We start from the raw sequence: 25321 nt of genomic DNA on the forward strand, positions 1-25321 counted from the left end.
CAATGTCCTTTTTGAGAGTCTGTTGAAGAATGTTCCCAGAAAACACTGCACCACAATACACAAAGCAGTGGGCTTTAGCTTCTGGCTGCTGACAATGGCGATCGTCCACTGACGATCGCACAAAAGTCCCTTTTGCACGAAGCCACGTTTTGACTGGTAAGGTTGACGCGCGAAGTTTAAGAAAGAAAGTCATTGCTGCTGATTGTGTATACATCCGTTGCACCCGCTTTAATACGCTATTGTTTAGAGAGGGCAGGTAAGGCTGTAGAAGCGACGGGAATTGTTGGATTTAAATGTGCCCTTAGTTAACTTATTAAAAGCGCTAAGGATGGCACGACGGATGCAACTGGCATGATCAGCGGAATACTGCAAGTAATTTTATTCCAGCAAATTTTTTTATTGCCTATGCATTGTAGTTTTTACGCTCGCATTGTGTACTCAGCAAAACATATGGCTTTATTGACGAGTTTTGTTGTGTTTTATTTTTTAGTGATGCAGCTGGAACTTCCCTTGCTGCAGTCTTCGGTGAATGGCAGGACGCAGCGTTGCTGTCTTCTGTCAAGTTCCCCTCGATACAGAGAAAAATGGACTCGATCACACCTTCTTACTGTCCGGCACTGGATTGTTTCTTTATTGGATCGTAAATATACGACGCCAAGATAACAACAGAAAGAACAACAAAAACAGCAGGAAAACCTTTCAAAGAGAAGCTTACCAATTTCCTGTTATCAACTTTGCGTCATTTTGCCTTTCCCTTTGATGTTTTTTCTGTCTTCGTTTTGTTGTTTTACCTTTGTGATCCAAGAAGCAACAGTCCGGCGACGGAGAGTTAGAAGTTGCGAGTCCATTCTTCTCTGTCTCGAGGGGAACGTAATGAAACACAGCGATGCTAACGATGAAGGAACACTCGTTACCAGGAAAGAAATGAACAAAAATTAGTTGTTGTTTAACTCTGCTTAACCCTAGTTGAATTGCGATAGCAACGGCGGAAGCTTCTTTTGCCTGCTACGTTATTCCCCTATCACGCCCTATCAGTGTAAGGTGCTACATTATTGGGGACACTTAAGCTCATCCTTTAAGAGTATGACGCGAGAGCGTAAGCTACCATAATATAAATGAGAAGGGTTCAATGCTGCTGAACCGAATGTGGAGCGGAAGCATTAGCTGCCCGTGACCGAGCGTTCATTTTCATCTTCCTCTTCTTCTTTTTCTTCTTTTCTCTTTTTCTTTTTATTTTATTACTTTTCTTTTCCGTTTCTCTTTTCTTCTTCTTCTTCTTCGCGGCTGTTCAAGGTCAAACGTGGCCCTTCCCGGGACGACGCGACGGCCCGAAACCTGGTGCAGTATTGCTATCGCAATAAAAGGCTGTCCGGTTGGTACTTGGTAGAGTCGAGCTGTTCTTGACGATAGCAGCAGCTCTGTATGCTCTCGTGGTGCGCTGACGTGGCTTCTGACGTAGTATTGGGTCGGCTAAATATTCGACGGCTGGTCCTGTTTTTCTGTTTCCTCTGCGCCGTTTATCGTGTAGCAACGCTGGCGATGAGATTGTAATCCTGATTTTATGTCTACGCCGTCTTCCAGGCAGGAGAGCTCCCACTGCTCGGCTTTAAGTCTCCCTCAGGATCTGTCACTGGAAGCTTTCCAACGCTCCGGCATTCCTATAGAGCTGGTGCTAAAAGATGGAGGCGTCTTCAAAATCATCAACCCTGGGACTGCTCGAACTACTCTCCAGGTAGCCTCTTCTCTTCACAATCCACGTCCAAACTGCCTCACACAAGTGAGGTAGTTTGGACGTGGCGGGATACTGTGCCATCACCAGATCTTGATTGCATTAGTTCAGTTCAGTTCAGGCGTTCAGTCGTGTCCGACTCTTCGTGACCCTATGGACCATGTCACGCCACGCTTTCCGGTCTCTCACTATCTTCTTAACATCACATAGCTTCATCTGCAATGCCTCGAGAATGCCATCTAACCATCGCGTTCGCTGCCTACCCCTTCTCCGGCGACCCTCAACCTTTCCCAACATCAAATCTTTCTCCAGCGACTCCTCTCTTCTCATCAGATGACCAAAGTAGCTGAGCTTTAACTTTAGAATTTGACCCTCCAATGAGCAGTCAGGGTTTATGGTCGACAATATCGACTGATTTGATCTTCTGGCAGTCCAAGGAACTCTTAAGAGTCTTCGCCAGCACCACAATTCAAACGCGTCAATTCTTCGGCGGTCAGCCTTTTTCACAGTCCAACTCTCGCATCCATACATCACAACTGGAAAGGCCATAGCACGGGTTATACGGATCTTGGTTGGCAGACTAATGTCTCTGCTCTTTACTAGGCGGTCAAGGCTAACCATTGCTCTCTTTCCCAGAAGCAGGCGTCTCCTAATTTCATGGCTGCAGTCTCCTTCCGAGGTAATCTTGGCGCCCAAGAACAGAAAATCTGTCACAGCTTCCACTTCTTGTCCATTGATGCTCCAGGACTTGATAGGGCAAGACGCCATGATCTTCGTCTTTTTAATGTTCAGTTTAAGCCCAAACTTCTCACTCTCTTCTTGTACGCGCATCAGAAGTCTCTTGAGTTCCACTTCACTTTCTGCCATTAAAGTGGTATCATCCGCATATCTAAGGTTGTTGATACGTTTTCCAGCAATCTTCACTCCAGCTGAAGACTCGTCCAGACCGGCCTTCCTCATGATGCACTCTGCATATAGGTTAAATAGGCAGGGCGACAGTATGCAGCCTTGCCTCACCCCTTTCTCAATCGGAAACCAATCAGTAAGACCATGCCCAGTTCTGACTGTGGCCTCTTGCCCTTCATACAGGTTCCTGAGGAGACAGATGAGGTGAATTGGAACTCCCATCTCTCAGAGAGCTTGCCACAATCTGCTGTGATCTACGCAGTCAAACGCTTTCGCATAATCAATAAAGCAGAAGTAAATGGGTTTCTGGAACTCTCTTGCTTTTTCCATGATCCAGCGAAGGTTGGCAATTTGGCCTCTAGTTCCTCTACCCTTGCGAAACCCAGCTTGCACGTCCGGAAGCTCCCGATCCACATACTGCTGCAGCCTACCTTGCAGGATTTTTAACATCACCTTGCTAGCATGCGAAATAAGCGCGATCGTGCGGTAGTTGGAACAATCTTTGGCACTGCCTTTCTTTGGAATGGGGATGTAAACTGACCTCCTCCAATCCTGTGGCCACTGCAGGGTTGTCCAAATCTTTTGACATAATGTATGCAGTGTGTTAACAGCGTCGTGGTTGAGGTTTTGAAGCAACTCAGCTGGAATACCATCAATTCCGCTTGCTTTGTTCTTAGCAAGGCTGGCTAAGGCCCATTCAACTTCACTCTTCAGGATGCCCGGCTCGAGATCAGTAATCACAACCGTCCTATGTTGGGATTGCACATCCGGGTCCTTCTTGTACAATTCTTCTGTGTATTCCTGCCACCTCTTCTTTATCTCTGAGGCTTCAGTCAGGTCCTTGCCTCGTTTGTCCTTTATCACGCCCAGCTTAGCACAGAAGCTTCCTTTGATATCTTTGATTGTCTTATACAGAGCTCTTGTGTTTCTTAATTGGCTGTTGTCCTCAACTGCTTGACACTGTATGTTCAGGAAGGCATTCTTATCTCTCCTTGCTATTTTCTGAAAATCCGCATTGAGAACCTTGTATCTTTCTCTTTCCCCCATACCTTTTGCCATCCTCCTTTCCTCAGCTATTTGCAAAGCCTCTTCAGATAACCAGTTTGCTTTTTTGCATTTCTTTTTTTTTGCTTTGGAACTACCTTAGTAGCAACTTCTTGTATTATATCACGAACATCAGTCCACATCTCTTCGGGCTCTTTGTCTTCTAGATCTAATTCTTGAAATCGATTCCTCACTTCCACGGCATATTCTAATGGAATCTGATCCAGATCATACCTGAAAGGCCTTCTAGTTTTCTGCGTTTTCCTCAATCGAAGCTTAATTTTGGCAACAAGAAGCTGATAATCGGTGCCACAATCGGCCCCAGGCCTTGTTTTTACTGCTTGTATAGCGCTTCTCCATCTCTGCCGGCAAATAATATAATCGATCTGATTCCTGTACAGACCGTCCGGTGAAATCCATGTGTACAGGCGCCTCTTGTGCTGTTGAAAATGAGTATTCGCTATGGTCAGGTTGTTTTCTTGACAGAACTCTACTAGCCTCTGCCCAGCTTCATTTGGCTCACCAAGACCGAACTTGCCTGTAATTCCGGATATTTCTTCACTCCCGACCTTAGCATTCCAGTCTCCTATGAGACAAACGACGTCTGATGATGGGGTGCGGTCTAAAAGGCATTGTAGGTCCGCATAAAATCTCTCAACGTCAGCTTCTCCAGCAGCAGTGATTGCATTAAGGATCTCCTAAATGCACATCATTTGAGTCTCTTCAGGTGAGCAGTTTTATCCCTTCTCATCTCGCTTGCTCAAAAGGAATGGTCTGAGGAGTAGACTCTTATTTAACTCCAGCTGAGAATCCCGACCTTCTCTGTGCGACTGGTGGTGTTGCGGTGTATCACTGCAGCTGGTAGGTGAATAACTGTGTGTGCCAATAGAGTCAGTAATCCCCACATTGGCGGGAACGTCATGACCGTCAGAGGTAAAGGCATGGCGTTTGATCTTTCCTGTTGATCCTCTTCCATCTTAGCCAGTGCAGTGCACCAGTTGCTGGCAATATGGTCATAGTTGCCGTGGTTGCAAGTCCGCCTTGCGGTATTGCACATGCAGCGATGGTCATCTATCGTCATCATGTCCGGAACAAAATTAGAAATGCTGCTTTGCGGGGGAGCATATGCAGTAGATTCCTTAGATTGTTAACTCTAACTCAGGAATCACAAAATTCTAAATGGGATAGAACGAGAACGATGTTCGCGACGTGAAACTATAACAGAAGTTAGAGAGATTACACGGCAATGTAGATGTGTCAGCCCGATCGGGTGTGCCACTAGATGCCTAAATCTAAAAAGGCAATAATGACTGCTGTGGAAACCCTTATAACTAAAATGGTGGACGCAATAGTCAATATTGTCTAAGAGTGTTTTACTAACCTTCTGGTATTTCAGCTTACACAAGCCTTGCAAACGGTTCCTGTCATGTTAAACATGCGTTCTGAAATATAATAGCCTCAAGATAGAACTACTGTTGCTTGTTCCCACAGGCCTACTCCTCCAGATGAGGGTGGAATTATTAATGGCGCAGAGATGGCGGAGACAGATGCAAGAATTCTAAAACGGAGTGGCTATCTCATGCCCAACGCTTCTTGCTTGTGGTCACTGTCAAAATGAAATAAGCATCAGCCTGTCCCTAAGCCAAAGGAGAATAATCTGGGGCAGGCAGTTGCGGCTGCAGATTTCGCATTCATAGAGGTGTTAAAAGGTGCCAAGTGGAACTGTTGATCAATTGTATCAGCTTCAAGAAATTTAGTTTACATTTCTTCAAACCATAATCCAAGCATAACTATTTTGCAAGAAACTTGGATAGCAGCTGATAAGCGTTTGTATTTACAAAATACAACTCATTTCTACAAGATCGCCAGACAAAAGAGGGCGGCTTAATTATATTCATTTCTTCGAAACTCTATCACAGGGCTAAGATTTCTTTCTAGCTATCTTCTCTATATTGTGAGTCAGTAGCTCTGGCCTGAGATTCCAGGGCGCTGTCCGTTTTAATTATAGAACGTTTATTTCCCTTGCGGTGTACAAGATACTAGACCTCTAGATCTTGTACTAGTTGTCGGAAGTCAGTTTTGTTGGCTGGTGACTTTATTCGCATCATGTGTCGTGAGGCTACAAGACAGATATATACGCCAAGCTTCTTTGTGATTGGGTAACATATGCGAAGAGAGGATAACCGATGGTCGCTTAGAGTAACAAACTGGATTCCAAGGGAAGGAAAGCGTAGCAGGGGGCGGCAGAAAGTTAGGTGGGAGGATGAGATTAAGAAGTTCGCAGGGGTCAAGTGGATGCAACTAGCACAGAACCGGGTTAATTGGAGAAATATGGGAGAGACCTTCGCCCTGCAGTGGGCATAGTCAGGCTGATGATGATTATGAAAGACTGGGAAGATTCTCGTGTCGGACGCGCAGCCGTTGACCAGCAGAGTTCCTTACATTCTTGACCTGTTAAGCGCTCCGTCAAACCCCCGTCGTAACAAATTGGTGGCACGTGCTGGATACGCCTACCCTCACGACACATCCTCAGCCTCTGGAGCCTCCCCGTAGACTTCGCCTCGCTGCTCTCCCTCCCGTTCCCATGAAAATGCAGCAGACTACTGAGCAGTCCCGAACATCAATGCGAGACCCTCTGTCCCCGTCTGGTGATGTACCGCCCACGGCCTCGAATGCGACGCAACCGTTTCGAGAGCCTTGTTCTTTTGCCGGTCAAGCAGGGGAAGATGACGACGAGTGGCTCACGCATTTTGAACGTGTTAGCCGCTTCAGCAGCTAAGATCGCAGACAGCCTTAATGTGGTACGAGAGCCACGAAGAATCCCTGACCATTTGGGAGGGTTTTGTAAAAGCCATAAAATAATGTTTCGGCGATTTAACTGCGAAGAAGAGAAAGTCCGAGCAGACACTTGCCCAGAGGGCCCAGAAAGAAGGTCAGACTAGCCCTACATGCACCGAGGCAGTACTCAAATCATGATCCACGTGTGTCTTGACGCACCTACGTTTATGACATTTTTATTTGCAGCTGTCATAGCTTTGTTTTCTGTACATGCATGTTTCTTATCTGGTGATGTTTTGTGGCAGGCACTTCAAGCCTTTTCCATGCCTCGGCTGTAATCACTGAGATGATTAGCCCACTCAAACAGCGCTACTGTTTGTGCTGTCTGCGACATGCATTTTTAATTGTTGTGCTTTATTGCTGTACTTGCTTGATTGATGCAATAAACCATGAATATGAAAACCATAATTCGATATTTATATCCACACCCTGGGTGCCCCGTAGGAAAGTCTAGAAATATAGAAGCTGGCATCCATCACCTGCTGTGGCAATGTCCAGCGTTAAAGCTGACGCGGATCCGGCTCCTGATGGCAGCTGGCCTTTCCCCCCATAATCCGCAGTCATATCCCGTTTGGACGCTGGGACCGCATCGACGTTCACTCCTCGATTTCATTGCATCAGACAACCTTTTTCCATTTATTTGACCACACTCCTCATGCAACATAATATTCCTTTTATGCCCTGAGGCAATTTGTTCACTTGGTACACTCTGTTGCGAACTGGGCATGACTGCTCGGCTGCACCAGTGTTTCTGGGCCACAAATTACTGTGCTGAGGGACGAAGTACATGGCCAAAGTAGTTGCATGGCTTGCAGCAGTATTTGCATTATGAATTTGCATGCTTGATCTATGTCTGGAAGTGTTGCTGCCTTTCTATGCCGCCACCTTTGCCAACCACTTTCATTGTGCTGGAGAAACTTCTTGTAAACAATGGCGTAAACAACGGAAACTCGAGTTCTTTTAGATGGCAAATGTTGGCGCGTGCAGAAAGGTAACAACCTTCAAAAGAGTAAGGCTCGTCAATGCAACGCTGCGGTTTTTAAAACAAATTTTGTTTATTATTTGCGTCAAAGTGAACGTATGCGTAACGACTTTCGACGTCATGGTCCCCAATTTTCATTGGTCGCTGGAGCCCATGAGCCGCCATGTTTTGTACGTATGGGCGTCTATGGAGCTTTCGCTCCCATAGTACATATACCTTCGGGAGTCCACGACGACGCTCGATATGCGTCTTTATCACTCTGATTCTGGCGCGCCTATTAATTCTGTGTTCTTTGTTTGATCGTGCTTGTTGTCACGAAATGCAGCTTTATTAGTTTCTTTGTCGCGCAAGATGTGCCGGAAAGTGTCTCAAAGATTATGGCCGCTCGCATACGTTTCTGCAATGTTCTAGGCTGTGCTAGCACCATTTGCAGCTTTATCTAGACGTTACATCGTCGCCTATAATTGAGCATTTGTCGGTATGACGGAAGTAGTACACCGATGACCGCTGAGCACGATTATTGCTATCGCCGCCGCCGAGTTGTTCAGTTCTTTTGTGGGGTCAAGTGTAAGTCCAATAATGAGTTGATTGCTGTGAAAATTGTCTCCTCAATTGTTGTCGGCGGCATTGTCATCACTACCTGACAATAGCATGTGACTGAACAGTGAATTAGAGTCGTGCTAATGAGGCAACTAGTGCTGAAAATGATATGAAAATGTTTATGCTAATTTTTGTATAGTTCTTCGCACAATCGCCTCGTCCAGTGAAGCAGTGGGCAGTGACTTACAGGAAGTCAAATCTCGGCTTGGGTTTTTTATAACAGGAAGTATGCAATTATCAAGGCAAATGTAGTTTCTGGAAGCGCGAGCATCATCGGTAGAGCCTAGTAGTTGTCTGAATATTTCACTGCCTTTGTGCGACAGGGCAGTGCTCTTGCACTCTAGAAATGTGCTGGCCGTAGTGCGTGATGGGATACGTGATGGTGTACAGAGTCCATTGCTGTGAAACTGTACTTGCAGGCTACAATGTCCTGGAACACTGGAAGAGCTTACGAGATATATTCACGAAAAACAACGTGCCTGGAATGATAGCGCACGGAGCGGATCGGGTACAAAGAATGCAATAGGAGTGCGGTTACCTTATTTCCACATGATGTTTCTGAAGGATCAGGTGGAAGTAAGTTGACATGCAAGTTCTCATTGCTGAATACTAGTCTTTCAAAATCATTTATTTGAAGGTTCGCCATAATTGGACAGGGGGTCAAAGTACATGTTAAGCGAGGACAGGTAACGTAACAGAAGGTAAAAATGGAATTTTACAGTAGTTACAATATCAGCAAGCCGAAAAATATCAGTTTAGAATGCAGACTGAAGCTACTTGGTTGTGCTCCTGATTAAGGCGTAGTGACAAAAGGCATGAAACTTTGTTACTCAACAAACGTGTATGCAGAAGCGTTCAGATGACAAGGCCAAATAAAAACTGGTAGAGCACTTCTTATGAAACTTCCTCTTCTGAAAGAGTCCTTGGTGTGCTTCCAGATATGCAAGAGAAGTGTTTGTAAAGCTGATATGTGAAAAGAAAAGCACTGCATACTGTTCAAGGTGACAATAATCTTTTTTTCGTTTCAGCAAAATCTCAAACAGCCACAGGCAGGCTGAAGAGACAGCTGAAGCAGTGCTGCTATAAAACTATAGTGGCACAAAAGGTAGGAATGCACATTCCAGTTAACATGCTGTTCAGATGCAAACAAGTCTACATTCATACAAAACAAGCCAACAGTGCAGCGTCACACATAAGCAAAATATATTGCTTTTTATATGCACCATGCAGGAACATTACAAAACGACATAGTACTGCGACACTGACTGCTGAAATCTGCGTCAGCCAAAGCAATGTAGACTCAATTCTGAAATACATGCTTGCATTATTAACAAACATTACGCTGCACGTTTTTGAAGTCATATTGCTCTCGTGAACTTCATGTGCGCCATAATGTAAAAAAGCATCACAGTGTCTAAGTTCTACCGTATTTTTGCTGCAGACACACTGGTAGAGCTAGATGAGCAAACCAAGGCTCCGCATCAAGTGAATAGCAGCCCATTGCCAAGCCTTTGCAATGTAATTCTGCCCTCTTCCATCTCCCCCCCCCCTCTGCAGGCTTCTCCAAAGAGAAGACGGAAGGAGGTTCGGAGGTCGCGATGGGAGGAAGACGTCGACAGGGTGGATTGTCTAATCACAGAGTATAGGGTTGAGGTTTCCGTGTACGGGCAGCTGGTAGCTTACAAGCTACGAGCATGCCCATGCCATCTCAAGCAGACTGTACAACTTGATCTGCTGGAATTCCTGAAGAAATACACTTTTGAAGACGCTGAATAAATGCAATTCCGAGGAGTACCCTTTCGAATTTAATGCGCTGTGGTGGGGCGAACATGGGCTCTTGCCAGGGTGGAGACCAAGCTTCTCTGTGTAGGCACATGGCCCGCAGATAGGAAGCATATCCCAAACATGCTATGTGGCTTGAATTTCTTCATAGAATATGAATTTCATGGCGCACAATAACAGCAAAGATACAGAAATGTCTTGTAGCTAAATATAATGCTTGACAGGTAAACAGAAAGGGAGGAAATAAAGCAAAGTGCAATTCACAACCTTGTATTCTGTGTACGCAACATAACATTACCTACCCTTTTCTAAGCTTGATTGACAATCTGACAACACATTATTCATTGTAGAAGGCATAAACGAAAACAAGAAGTGGATGTTTTGTTGACTGCCGGAATTTGCATGTACGCAACGCTTCATGGTGTAAATGTTTGTGTGGTACTGGTCCCGGTATATGGAGCCACCGGCCTAGTAGCAATGCTTATGCGTGGCGTTATTGTAAAGAGAAGCAGAGGTTATCCTGAACTGTGGCTTGTGCGACCAGATGCCGGTCAATGCAGCAGCGTAATTTGACGTTAAAACCCTTGCTATGTATAAGAGACGCAACAAAGTCGAAGCATCGCAGCACCCAATGCAACAACAGGCAAGTGATGTGAATGATTAACAGAATCAGCTACAGAAGGAGTGCTATGAAGGATAAAGACGTGCTAAGGCTTGTGGACAGTCCAGTGGATAGGACAGCACATCAAAGCCTGCTGTTCCAAGACAAATCAGTTAGAGACCGTGTACGCAAGATTATCAAAAACACACTCAAGCTACGACAAAACATATTGGATTAATTAATGTTACTAAGAGTGGCCAACACCTTTAAAGGGCGAAGGCTTTATATGCAGTGCAGAGGCAACGACTGATACAAACAGCAGAAAGCGCTATCTTAACCAAACTTGGAAGGGACGGGAGAAGGTGGAATGCCATGATCAATCTTAGAGGGGAACACTGAAGTCTGGTCCGGGTGATGCCACTGCCTAAGAATATAAACCCGAGCCCAATGAAGACCAAGAAGATCAAATGCAGAGGCATTGCACAGGATGTACGGAAGAAGTAAATGTCCATATACCGATGTAGTAATATACCCGAAAGGGACTTAGAGATGCAGCAGTAAATGACCAATAAATGCAAGATGTGGCAAGTGACACTATGAAGGGAGCTGGCATCACCGAAGCAAAGGAAGTTACCTTAGCAATGACCATGTTGGGGGGACAAGGATGACACCCCTGATGGTACTAACGAATTCCACGCAGGCATGCACAAACTACCTCAATGGTAGTACTCTGCCCAGTGTCAAAAGTATACAATCTGCCAGACAATGAAAATGTAAATCCTACCATTTTTTGCCATCAGGCACGTGTTGGTGTGGATGCCAAGACGTGCCGGAGCCAGAGGCAACAAAAGCGTTGTTGAGGTTGTGTGAGGGCACGTAGCAAGCTGCAAGCTTCGACATCTCTAACATAAAACCGAAGAACAACCTGAAACCATTGCCAATAACATACGCTGATATTCTAGATTATTAGAAAGGGACCAAAAAAAAAAGTATCCTGCACCTTCAAAACACGGCAAGGACGTATTGGTAGCTCGGGGAAGACTCGAAACTGATAGATATCAGTGCCGAAATACAAGTAAAATGCAACAGAAACGGATGACCATGGCGTGGAGAAAAACATGCATTCTATAACACATTACATGGAAATGTGACAAAACGTCTGTCACCATGCAACTGAACTGAGTGCAGTGCAGCCCAGTGGGAGCCGACACTAGCCACAGAGGACGAGGACCCGGAAGGCCTTGTTCTCTGATTCAAGCGGCAGCGGAAGCAAGCGGTGTATTGAAATAAGGGTGCGCACACTAAACGAGCACAGGGACTTTCAGAAGCACTGCTGGCTGCACGACTGCAGTAATCAATAGAGGGCATCCCATCTTCCTCTCGGGGTGTCAAGAATCACATGAATCGCCCAGAGCAAACACGGGTAGGGAATTAAGTGACTTGTCATGACATACACTTAATGGAAGTGAGGTGTTATCGATGGCAAGGAAATTATTGTTGAAATTTTAACCACATGCGCTGAGCTGTAATAAACAAATGGTAGAATTATCTTAGGGTTATATTCGTTTCTAAGTTGCGGAAAAGATAGCGCATGCTGCAAACTGGTTCAGATCACACATGCGTCATGTGGGTGCCCTTTCTTTTGGTCCTACTTTCCTGGTAATTATTTGGCAGTCAAAATGATTGAGCAAATATATATCCATTGAATAACACCCCAAATTAAACAGCAATTCTTTATGGTTTGAGTTGGGTTTGTGACTGCTGGCTGTCTTCAATTATAAATCACACAGGGTGCTTTCCATTCACTTGCATGGATCAGCCCCTCATTCGCAAAGTACAGAGAAAATAGGTCTCTTGCCTGTGCAGCACCTGCTCTGTGGTTGCGCGACTGTATGCTCCATGCTGTGCTCAACTGTGTGCTCAAAGAACACGTGCGCATTAGCAAATTCAGCCAGGGCGTCGCAGACATACGAAACTTCGACGGCCTCGATTTCGGATTTGATGGCGTCACATTGGCTTTGAATATGTAGGCGCACCGAATTGAAGTTGCTTAGGGGTGATTACGTAGCTGTCCCGAACACTTTGATGGTCAAATCGATAGTCTCCACGTGCTGTAGTCCTAATTTCCTTAAGAACCACATCCAAGCGTACCACAGAATCGAAATGATCCATAAAAACACGTGTGAAAGCTTTTCATAAAAAATAGGCTCAAAATTTTATATCAAAATTTTTACTCAATCGTCTTTTGTGCAGCATTCACGATGGTGAAAAACCATTTCACTTCCCGTTCGGCATCCATCTAATATTCATATTGGAGTCTATATTTGACAATAAAGAATATAATCTACGAAGAACGTACTGTCCCTCAAACTGCACGCCGTTAATTGCAAGTTTATGTTCAACCTAGAAGTGAGACAGATATTGCCTCTTCTTTGCCCCCCAAACCCACTTATAGATTGTATCAAAACTCTCGCAATTAAAACGCAGTAGTAAAGGAGTTCTCATGGTACCTAGTTTTCGGCCAAGCCTGGGCGTCTCCCTTAACTGCTCTGCAATAACTCCTTTTGTGCCCTGAGCCAAACAACTTCCTCATAAAAAAGTGCCTCAAGTTTTCTTCTTGGGCTTGTGCGCTTTCCTGATCGTAGTTCTTTTTCGGTCCCTGTTATTTTCAGTTCTCCAGTAATTTGAACGCGATGTGTTACGCTAAGCAAGGATGGGAAAATAAAGTTATATAGATGCTACACGTATAGAAAGTTCCTTAATATGGAGCAAAGTGGTAACAGAACTAAGTTGCTCCAACATTCTTGTGGGCTTTTACACAACCTCACTCTTGTTTCAGTGGCGTCCCTGTGGGACACGCTTCGAATCGAGTGGATGACTCAGGATTCCAACTAAAACTTCGTTGTGTTTCCTTCGGTGTTGCTAAAGCAGAAGCAGGTCAGAAAGTTTGCATACAAAACTCTATGATCAGCATTCTCACGGTAAAGTGCGTCACTCTCCCACTGCGTGCATTTATTTATTATTTTATTGTGAATATATGCATGCAATAATCTCCAGCCTAATGCGAAAAGGTTCGGTCAACATCGCGAAATACAAGTTTAGGTTTGAAAAATTTAGTTCTTCCGCGTGTCGTGAAACTAATTCGCGCAGTACCAAAAGCCAAAAATGTGATGCAGATATGCGTTTTGCGAAAGGTGATAAATATTAATCTAGAGCCCACTTTTCAAATACTTTCTGGCCACTTACGTTAATGTCAGTCACCTCAGCGCACTATATTCCAAGACGCGGGAGTATGAACTCAGTTTTAAGTGGTGGTACATTTAATATCAACAGCATTGTCTGAGCAGAATAGCCGTAGCTTTCGCTGGTGACCATAAACTTTATATATATAATGAAGTTATTTGTCTCTGCCAACCCCACCCGTTACAATTGGGATATCTCCTACGAATTCATACAAGAATGGGTAGCATGGAGGTACATGTTCGCAATCGTCGCAAGAATATGACAGGTAACGATGGAAATAGATGGCACTGCCACATGACACTCGAAATGTCTTGGCAGGCGCTCAAATCGTAAACACTTTCGCAACACATGCACGGGCACTTTTATATGCGCTGTGGAGTCGATTTGTGCGCACTCAAACCACCGTAAACAACATTTTATCCTCGCAGGTATTAAAAACACTTGCAATAATCACAAACGGCTCAGAACAAACACTTCTGCTGTCCTCACAACAGGGCGCAGCACTGTAGCACACTAAACGCATTTAACCAGCAAAATCGAACAAACAAACGACCCTTAATACGATTAGCATAGCCAAGCTTTTGCAGCCGCGATGACATAAAAAAACGTAGAAGCAGCATTCTCCCATAACGCAGCCTGAAATATGTATTCAGGAACGTTAAGAAAGCACAGCCTGAGAACAAAGATAGCACTGCGGTACACATGGAATTGATGAAGCTCTAGGATGGATGAAGACCTACGCAGTAAATTCATAGTGCTTAGCAACGTCCAGTTGGTCTTTGTAGTAGAGCGCGAGTCCCGAAGCCACAGTGACCGTGGCAAACACCAAAACAGCCAGTGACCTGCCCACAGGTGCTATGCCCCAACAGCTGATGCTCAAGCTTTGCTGGCGTGCTGCAGCACACGCGAGGGCGCCCGGAAGGCTGAGCTCTGGCTGGTCGCACAATTTGTACGCTAGCGTGTCTATGGTCTCCAGGGCCTCCAGCTGCAGTCTGGAGCCAGCCTCCGAAAACAGAAGCCACAGTGCTACGATGAGCACAAGGTTGACTAGGATCAAACTCATAGGCACCAAAGCCGATGCGCTGGCTTCCAGGCACAGAGATATGGTATCCGTGATGAACACTGCGTTCCACATGAAAGCGATCGGTCCAAGAGCGTTGTCAATAACGCTTATCATGCTGCAAAGTAATCCGTAGGCCTGGCGGGCCCCATCCACGGCGCGCACACTGAGTGGACCGTCCAGAAAGAGGGCAGCATTGAGGCTCTTCAGCTTTGAGGCCAAAACGAGGCAGAGGCTTGATGTGAGAACAGCTCCGATCCAGATGTGGTTCCTTACAATGATGCAGCGAAGGCAAGTCACGGGGGTGGCTAGGGTAACGTTGGCGGGACGGCAAAGGTCTGCTGCGGTCATAGATGCCTGTGCGATCCAAGGAACGAACGCAAGAACAAACACCAGTGAGCGCATTTGTGCCGTAAGTCTGCGCGGACCCAGAGCTCGCACAACTGCCGCCAGGCCTGCTGAGTGTCTCTGCATCTGGTATTGAACGCTCAAAGCTGACAAGATTCCAATGAGGTTATTGACGAAGCGGACGTCGACGAGAAAAGGTTCCATACTGGACAACTGTAAGCCCCACATAGCTACGTAGGCGACGAGAAGGGCCCAAACGAGAACCTTCCAGAAGACAAGGCGTCTGCTCCCGCCCCCAACACACAGACCAAGAGCCGCCATATCGGCAAAAATGGGCTGAAAATCGCGCACCGCGGGGTTTTCTTCGTCTGGTTGCGGGTTTAGAGCCATGCCTCAGGCAGCGCGAAGCTCCGAGCCCGTCTACAAAAAGAACTGTTTTCGAACAGTTCTTGCCGACAAATGCGTGACCGCAGGACTCTTACGCATGTGAAGGACACCGTGCCGTATTTACGTCACCATATGAAAGGCAAGGAAAGGCAAACACTTCGGTATGGATGGTAATGTGTTAGTAGGTCTCGTCACTGTTGAAAGAAAACAAATATCAGATGCAAATGGCGTGCGGCCAAAGTGCCGTTGCGGATGGTGTTCCACCAGGTGTGGTCGATTCTGAAACGTGCCAACGAGGAACGCGCACGCGATGTTTCTGTCACAGCGACTGATCGAACACTGCCACACTTGCCAGGCATCGATCCATACTGACGCAAAACATTTCTGGAATTGAGTCTCATGCATCCATCTGGACGGAAAAATTCAAAAGCTTGAATCATCTCCAGTAGAAAATGAATTATGCTTATGTTCATTTTTTTATGAATGGAACAAACTCAACTTGCTTTAGATTTGTAGGTGTTCAGCGAGTCACTCAACGAATAGAGAACGCAAGCTATCTGGATTTATCTAACGAAAAAGAAAACATTGTAGTCGGCAGTTACAAGCTCAAGTAGGATGCTAATAATTTATCGCGTAAACAAACTCTGATGTGTGCGATACAAAATTTGCATAAATAATTGGGAAATAATTTTATTGGAGCAACTACATCCATAACATATGCTGTTACAATCATCATTCGATTGCGACTAAAATAAAGTTATAGCTATCTATTCCATCTTTAGAATGTTATCGAACAATCGCACTTGTCTGTTTATTTCATAAAATGGTGTACACTCCGAGTCACGGAAATACGTTTCCGTTGTCGCAGCGATGCCGTACATCTCATCGCATTGATAATCACAATAGCTTCACGCATTTTCGGTCGTATTAAAGCATTTAGCTTGTCTCTCCTCCCACGTGCCATAATCCTCTGGACTACCTTTTTTGGTGACGTTACTAATAGTAGTGATACTGCAGCGTTCCGATGAATAATAATTGACATTTTTTGATATTTGGTCTATGCGCTCATCCGAGGTCCGAGGTCAAAATTTTGGGGGTTGAAACATGAAATAAGGCTCATCCCAACTGATTTCGGTGGCGCCACTAAATTGGCCATACACCAATTAGGATATCGAATTCGGTACTATTAAAATTATTATTGCAACGAATTATTGACAGTTCGTGCGAAAACGCTCTGTGACAGGCTCTGCCCACACTCTGCTGGCATGATCTGTCCACTCTGCTCAAGACCCAAGAAAGAAGTCAAAGCAGAAAGCTGGGCTAGTTTGTTGGAATCCATTTGAATTTTAAGACTAGTGCTTAAGACGAGGACACAAAAAAAAGGGACACTCAGGACGAGCGCTAAACATCAACTGAACTTTTTACTTCGACAGAACACACAAATACAAGTTCGATGAGAGGCGCGCACACAACACTGAAATAAAAACCAAGAAAACCAAGAAAACTAGCTCATCCTTTTCTCACACGTGGCAAACTCTTTTCAAGATATAAAGTTTGTTTTTTCGACAGGGCGAGAGAAGGCGAGCTAAAACAATTATCACCTTCCCTGTGAATGTGGAAGGCCTCGCAAATATCACGCTTTAATCTAGTGCCGCCCCTGTCAAGCACACACGTAGCTTCAAATGCTGGCTTGCACCCTCAACGCTTGCAATGTTTTGCAAGAAAACCGCCCCCCGCTAAGGAATTAACCAACGCATGGTGCTCTCTTAGTCGGTCGTTTAGGCACCATCCCCATTGCCGAACACAGCACTTTCCGCAAGATAGTGGTGTGCGGTAGATAACACCAGTTTTGCAAGACACAAACTTGCGTTCATAGTTGACTGGGCAGGCTAGCTTCACTCCTTCATCCACAGCTTTTCATATGAGGATCAGATCGGGGGCAATAAACAAAACATCCACGCCGCACTTCTGTTCAACTTTCTTCAGCCAGTGTGTTGTGCCAAATTAAAAATTTCAGTTGATGTTTAGCGCTCGTCCTGTGTGTTCCTTTTTTCGTTGTTCTCGTCTTAAGCACTAGTCATAAACTTCAAGTGTATCCAAGAAAGGCTCTCGCCTCACAATGTAACGTAAAAGCATGCAAATTGGCATTCAAAAAGCCACGTTCTTCATTTCTCTAGCCCACCTCTCAGTAACAGGGGGTCCAAGCACACGCTGATCAGTCGAGTTGATAGTCCGCGTTAGGTAGATTTTTTCAGTGAACACTTTCCTCCGTGAGACTCCGGCGGCATCAATATAGTCGCCCTGCAAGTGCAAACCTAGGACCTAGTTCAGAACCCGCTAGCTGGCACCTGCAGCCACGGCCTCGTGCTCGAACAGCTCCGCGCAGGATGCTTGGCCCGGCACGTGCCTGGGGCTGCGAGTTCGTCCCATGAGACTGGCACAGTTGGAACTCTTTAGCTGTCTCCTTGCGCTGCGACCCCGCATTCACAGGTGTCATAATTCGTCTTCCCTCAAAGGATGAGGCACATGCCCAAAGGGGCGGAGATTGGCCAGAATTTGATTCTTGGAACGAACATTCTACAGCAGTACTTTGTTTGCTTCGTTCTTTGGAGCTTCTGCTCTGAGGGGCCACGGTTCAATATAAGCGACACTCGGGCAGTCGGCGGCTCATCACGTTTGGTAAACCAAATTGTCTTCTCCATATACGAGTATTATTGCACTCACCGGACTAGAATATTTTGTGAGGCCTCCCCAACTGTTATTTCAAGATTATAGATCAAAATGGAGGTAACACTCTAAAGCAACATTTCACGCCACAACCTCCCTGCACTAAACGTGGTTTTCGAATTATACAGTGATAAGAGCGAGACCCTATGATCTGAACAGATCCAGCATGTAGAGCAAAATACGACACGTCTATACAGAAGCCACATATCGAGGTTCGCTAACAATGCGAACAGAATAGGAAGAAGCACTCAGAAAGTAAAATCTGCATATATCATATTGAGCTGTTCCAGGTGCCAGAGCCGAAATTATTTTCTACATTACTCCAGTGATACGGTGCTACTCGAATCCTCAACTCCGCTTAGCTGACGTAATACCTTGCGACTTTCTTCAGCTTTTTATTGTAGAAAAACGACAGCATATTTAGGTAGTTATTTATTCCAAACGCAAGAATTTTATTTCCGTCAATCCAAACACCAACAGTGCTAGCAAATTTCGCGGTGTGTGCCTCAGCAGAAGCTATTGGCCAGGGATGATCGGCGGAGTTGGCGTCGCAATGCAGCTCTAGTAGTGAGGCCGGTTGGTGATTCCGAGCAGAAATAGCGATTCGAGAGCACGAGGCAAAAAAACTGAGCTAGAGACATCGGATGTTTGACGCGGAATTCTTTTCACGCTATCTTTCAGTCAAGGAGAAATTGCCGATATAGCTACCAGCAAACACAGCATTCCAAGGGAAGGAAAGCGTAGCAGGGGGCGGCAGAAAGTTAGGTGGGCGGATGAGATTAAGAAGTTCGCAGGGGTCAAGTGGATGCAGCTAGCACAGAACCGGGTTAACTGGAGAAATATGGGAGAGGCCTTTGCTCTGCAGTTGGTATAGTCAGGCTGATGATGATGAAACACAGCATCCTCTCGAGAGAATGAGCTATGTACTCACACATGGTGAGGCTGCCCAAAAGTAATAAAGAATAATATGCCACCACCCGTGAGCGGGTAGCCGTATATGCGATGTCTTAAGCTAATTTCATAATTTCATCTATCTCACGGTCCTCACAGACAGCCCTGTCTGATGAACACAAGGCTGTCAATATCAAGCTGAGATATGAACATTTCTTCTTTTGAGAATACGCTGTCCTTGACTTTCATATTTCGCTTCCAAGCAACTTCAGAATAAAATCTTATTTTACACGACGTTTGTATACTGTGCTGAGACATTTTGTCGGACGGCAGTGCCTATCAAGAAATTGGGGCGCAGTTTGCTAGCGTTACCACCCAGTCGAAAAAAACTGCAGATTTTTGTCAAAAATACGACAAAAAATTCTGTAGTTCTGTCGTAAACGTCACATTTTTCTGTACTTCTGTAAATTTTCTGTAGTATATTTCTGTTGTCTGTAGTTATGTAGCCCTTACCTGTTGTAACTACAGACATTTCTGTTTTTACTACAGAACGTTCTGTTGTCACAACAATTTTGCCATTAAAAACCATACAGAAATTTTGTCATAACAACAGAAATTGTTCGGTAGTTTTTTCCGACAGGGAATAGCTACCGCAGCAGTACGTGCACATATCCAAGGATTCTCTTCTCATCTGGCAACGTATTTGATATCCGCTAATATAATATGGGTTCCTCTCCTATCCATTGTAAATGAAAATACAGAACTTTGCTGTAGCCGAATACGTCCTCCTCAAGTTTCCGGAATATGTTGTGATAGTAATTTTAAACGCAAGCTTTCAATGGACTCCAACAACCAAGAATTAACTCGAAACAAAATACAAACCCCGCAAAGCACATCAAGCACATGAACGTCGAGAGAAACGCTAATAATTCATGTATTTGAGGTATACGATTGTCTTCGTTTTCGCTGCCGCTGCAGTACCTACTTTCAGATGTCTTGTGACCACATGTTTTCTGGCGGGAATCGAATGGACGCAGTTCCGTCTCGAATAATCTCAGGATGAGTTGGTCGTACGCTTTGGCGAAACGATAGCCCTTTCTCAACGGGATAGAGGCAAAAGCTAGATTTAACGGTTCTCGTGACTCCACGAACTCGTCCGCTGCCTCATTCATGCAGCTCTCAATTGCACACATAAAACAAACAAAACCACTTCTGTTTGCGCACCTGAGACAGTCGTCGCGGTATTGAAATGAAAGAGATGTCTGCTCCTGTTGCAGCTTGAAAACCTTGCTCAGCTTTGCAATCAGAGTATTTTTGCTGTCATCTTGAGTAAGGCTGTCATCTACCTCAGTCTGCACGCAGCCTTCTTGCCGTATGCACAGCGTAATCTCTCTTTTGTCGAGCGCCTCCTCTAACTCATCCAGAGTGTCGATAGGATTTGGCGGAATGGCCACGGCCAGTAGAGATGTCAGCTCACTGCGGTAGTAAAAGGACACCGGCATGATGCCCAGCATCCACACGCTCAACAGGATGGTACGTGGCAACCTACCTGAGTTCTGCCTATGGTATGCATGCGCCGTATGTATTGGTGCCGACGTCGCCAGGAAAGAAGCGATCAGAAAGAGTGCTGTATCTATCGACCAGTCCAATCGAAAAGCACGAGGTTCGAAGTAGTAGCCTAAATTCCATGCTAGCCAAACCATGATCATGGCACAGATGAGCATCAGAACGGCCCCCTCGGACTGTTTAAGCACTCCGAAAAATGTTATTTCCGCATTACCGCACTTTTTCACAACGTAGAATGTCTGGTATGTGTACACCACCGGGCGAGAAAGGAGCATGAAGGTAGAAGTAACATCGTCCGTTTTTGTAGGTGCCAGGTAGACATCCGCGGTACCATCAATGAGAGCAACAACCGCTTCTGTCCTGTCTCTCAACATCCTAAATTCTAACGTCATGTTCAGGGCGACAAGTGCCTCTTGTATTCCTTTCGAAATGCCGTACTCGCAGGTTGAATACACCGAACCTCTTTGCAATTTTTGGGGAGTGCACGCAACAAAGATCTGCTGCCCTGACAGCGACGAGAATGAATTGTGCCGACCGTTGTCCGGGAAGCCGTACTTCATTGACAAGACGGTCACTCCAACCAGCGATAGCAATACATACCCTTGTTTTGATGACTGAGCAGGATTTCTATGGTTTGCAAATTGGCTTCGTACAGTGGGTGTCGATTTGGCGCCATCAACAGTCAAGACTATCCAATCTGTAAGGTATACCCAAAAGCGGTTCTTCTGGACGCGCTTTGCGCAGAGCGCCTGCTCATGGGAGGAGCTCAACAGAAAAACTACAGTCCTCACGTTATTATATGTGTTTTCCTTCAGCTCCTGGTACAGTCTGGGGCTTGGAGAGGTCCACAACGTTCTTGTGGTTGGAAGAACGTTCAATAGTGGATGGTGCAAGTTTTTATGGTTGTTAGAGCATGCGAGAAATATTACGGCATCGCGAGGTGACACCCAGTACCCAATACTGTTAGAAGCATGCAGAGATTCTGCCCGCCGAACCGAAGCAGATATCCTTGACAGGCTGCTGGCGCTTGCTGCTAGGAGGGTGAACATGAATGGAATGCGAACGCTGTTAGAAAGCATGGTTTCTTGGTGAAAAAGGGCCATCCGCAAAACAGAACTTTCGATACTTTGCCCGATGCGCGACCAAATGCTCATAATCGACGAAACACGCTGTGACGTTTCTTTCCTGGCACAATTCTGAAACGGGGCATCGACGAGCGTCGATTAGAGACAAGGGCTGTCGTGTCCCGCTTGATGGGCAATAATGTGCGGCCCTTCCCGTTTACGAAACATGCATTCTGGGAAGTGCTTGAGACAGAAGCGGCGATGAAGGCGTAAACATTTACTGCTCTATTCAGTGAATTTTCTCAACTCAAATGGATCGATCATGTGCTCTCTTGATGAAAGCGAACGAATCAGCAATTCTAATGTAGCAATATTCCATGGCGGCTGCACTTTGATGTAGATCTTTCCATCGAGCTCGAAAAGAGCTTCTTGATTGGCAGCATGCTTGTGACGTATGTAGAGGCAGCAAGATTGGAAGCAAAACACAAGTAGTGAGCCTCGCTGCTTAATCAAACATTATTAGCTAGAAACGTTTGCTTCATACTTCTTACAATATTGTAGTACTATACAACAGGTTAGCACTGATTTCTTACCACCGATTTGGAAGGTACACAGCTGAGTGCGGAAAAAAAGGCTAGATTATACTTCTGCTTTATTTACCGTGACGTGTGACCCTTCGCGGCTATGATGACGCCCGTGCTCTAATGTGTGAGGTAGGTATGGAGACTGGACAGCAAAGATGGCGCGCGTTATTTGCTGCAGCATTATCCCACACACTGGATCGATCATGGGCTGAGTTCATTGAAAATATCTCATCAGCAATTCCAATGTAGGAACTTTTGTTGATAATGTCGTTATGTCTAATAGTTATATGTTGACCCGAAAGTTCTTTCGTGCAATATGTTTATGAACCTAGCATAAAATATTAGACGCAGAAGGCGTCAACGTGTGTGAATAAAGCAGCATTAACTCCAAGGAATCAATAAGTGAACAGCACACGCGCTGAAAACTGAAAGGGCAGGTTTAGGGCATTTCTTTCTTAAGGCCCCTTGGTAATAAATGTAATGCGATCTTTTAAAGTTTGCCACCTTACAACCATCCCGCATCTTCCCACGCACGCCTTTCCCTTGGCCGAAAGCCGTCACGTCATTCCGTGCGCTTTTGATTGCTTGTTTGGTTGCTACGCTCTCTCCCCAGATGCCAAACTGCACTCGCGGCGCAAACAGGGTGTTTAGCTACTTTCCATGCCTCTTTCACGCTGTGTCTACCACAGCCGCTCGTTAGCAACGCCATGCTGCTGGGATTTTCATTGCACCCCATATTAAAAGCACCACTCCACAATTAAGATATTATCCATCGCAATGAACGTTATCATTATTTTTTTACCTTTAAATGTCCTTCGTTTATTGCATTTCATAAGGGGGGAGTAGTTGTTACACTATCATAATCATTATCATCAGCCTGACTATACCCAATGCAGGGCGAAGACCTCTCCTATATTTCTCCAATTAACCCGGTTCTGTGCTAGCTGCATCCACTTGCCCCTTGCGAACTCCTTGACCTCATCCGCCAACCTAACTTTCTGCCGGCCTCTGCTACGCTTTCTTTCCTTTGGAATCCAGTTTGTTACTCTAAGCGACCATCGGTTATCCTCTCTTCGCACTACATCTCCTGCCCGTGCCCATTTCTTCTTGATTTCTACTAGACTGTTAGTAACCTGGGTTATTTCTCTTACCTACTCTGCCCGCTTTCTATCTCTTAATGTCACCCCTACCATTTTTTGTTCCATAGCCCTCTGGGTTGTCCTCAACTTAAGTAGAACACTCTTGGTTAGCCTGCACGTTTCAGCCTCATAGGTGAGTACAGTTAAGGTACAACTGTTGCATACTTTCCTCTTTAGCGATGCCGGTAAGCTGCTAGTCATAATCTGCGAGTGTTTGCCAAATGCGCTCCATCCCAATCTTATTCTTCTTGTTATTTCCTTTTTATGGTCCGGATCTGCGGTTACTACTTGCCCTAAGTAGACATATTCGCCTACTACTTCCAGTGGTTCCCGAACTAAACTGCTGTTACTTCCCGAGACTGTTGAACATTACCTTAGTCTTCTGCATACTGATTTTCAAGCCTATATATATATATATATATATATATATATATATATAGGCTATATATATATATATATATATATATATATATATATATATATATATATATATATATATATATATATATATATATATATATATATATATATATATATATATATATATATATATATATATATATATATATATATATTTCTACTTTTCCTGTCTAGGTCATCAATAATTGTTTGCATTTCATCCCCCGAGTTACTTAGCAAGGCAATGTCATCAGCAAGTTGTAGATTTGCAGATTACTGAGATATTCTCCATCTACCCTTATCCCTAACTGCTCCCATTCCAAGTCTCTGAATACTTCCTCTGAGCCAGCTGTGAATAGTAGTAAGGAGATCGTGTCTCCTTGCCTAACACATTCCTTTACGGGAAGTTTGTTATTTCTTTATGCAGAACTATGGTTGCTGTGCAGCCACTATATATATATCTTCCAACACTTTCACGTACGGCTCGTCTACCCCCGGATTTCGCAATGCCTGCATCACCGCCGAGGTTTCTACTGAGTCAAATGCCTTTTCGTAATCAATGATTGATATGTAAAGGGGCTGGTTATATTCCGATCATTTTTCTATCATCTGGTTGATGGTATGCATCGTTTGCTTGATTGCAGTCTAAGGTTGTCCTGATTCTATTAGCGATTACCTTAGTGAATACCCTATACGTAACAGACAGTAAGCTGATTGGTCTGTAATTTGTAAGGTCCTTAGCGTCCCCTTTCTTATGAATGAGGATAATTTTTGCATTCTTCCATGGTTCCGGCACCGTCGATGACACCAGGCACTGCGTATACAGGGTGGCCAGTTTTTCTAGCACGATATCCCCCCCTTCCTTCAACAAATCTGTAGTTATCTGATCCTCTCCAGCTGATTTCCCCCTGTTCATAGTTTCTAATGCTTTCTTGACCTCGTCCTTCGTCACTGGTGGAACGTCTGACTGCTTTTCCCTACCGCCAATCTCATTACGGTCCTGACTTTATTGGCTACTGCAGAGATCTGCATAGAACTCCTCGGCTACTTTGATTATCTTGTCCATATTCGTGATGACGTTGCCCGCCTTTGTCCTTTAGCGCATACATCTGGGTTTTACCTATGGACAATATCTCCTTTACCGCTTTAAGGCTCCTCCCGTTTTTTACAGCATGCTCAATTTTCTCCATGTTATACTTCCTTATATCGGCCACCTTGCGCTTATTGATTAGCTTTGATATTTCAGCCAATTCTATCTGGTCTGTTGGATTGGAAGCTTTCATACTCTGGCGTTTCTTAATCAAATCTTTCGTCTCCTTAGACAGCTTAGCGTCTCTCATAGCCTTAGTCGCTTTGGGACGTTAAACCCCCCAAACCAACCATCCTTAGACAGCTTACCGGTTCATCTCTAACTATCCTACCGCCTACTTA

The sequence above is a fragment of the Amblyomma maculatum genome, chromosome 5, assembly GCF_055883805.1.
Source record: "Amblyomma maculatum isolate TAMU_Amacu chromosome 5, ASM5588380v1, whole genome shotgun sequence".
Classification (NCBI taxonomy): domain Eukaryota; kingdom Metazoa; phylum Arthropoda; class Arachnida; order Ixodida; family Ixodidae; genus Amblyomma; species Amblyomma maculatum.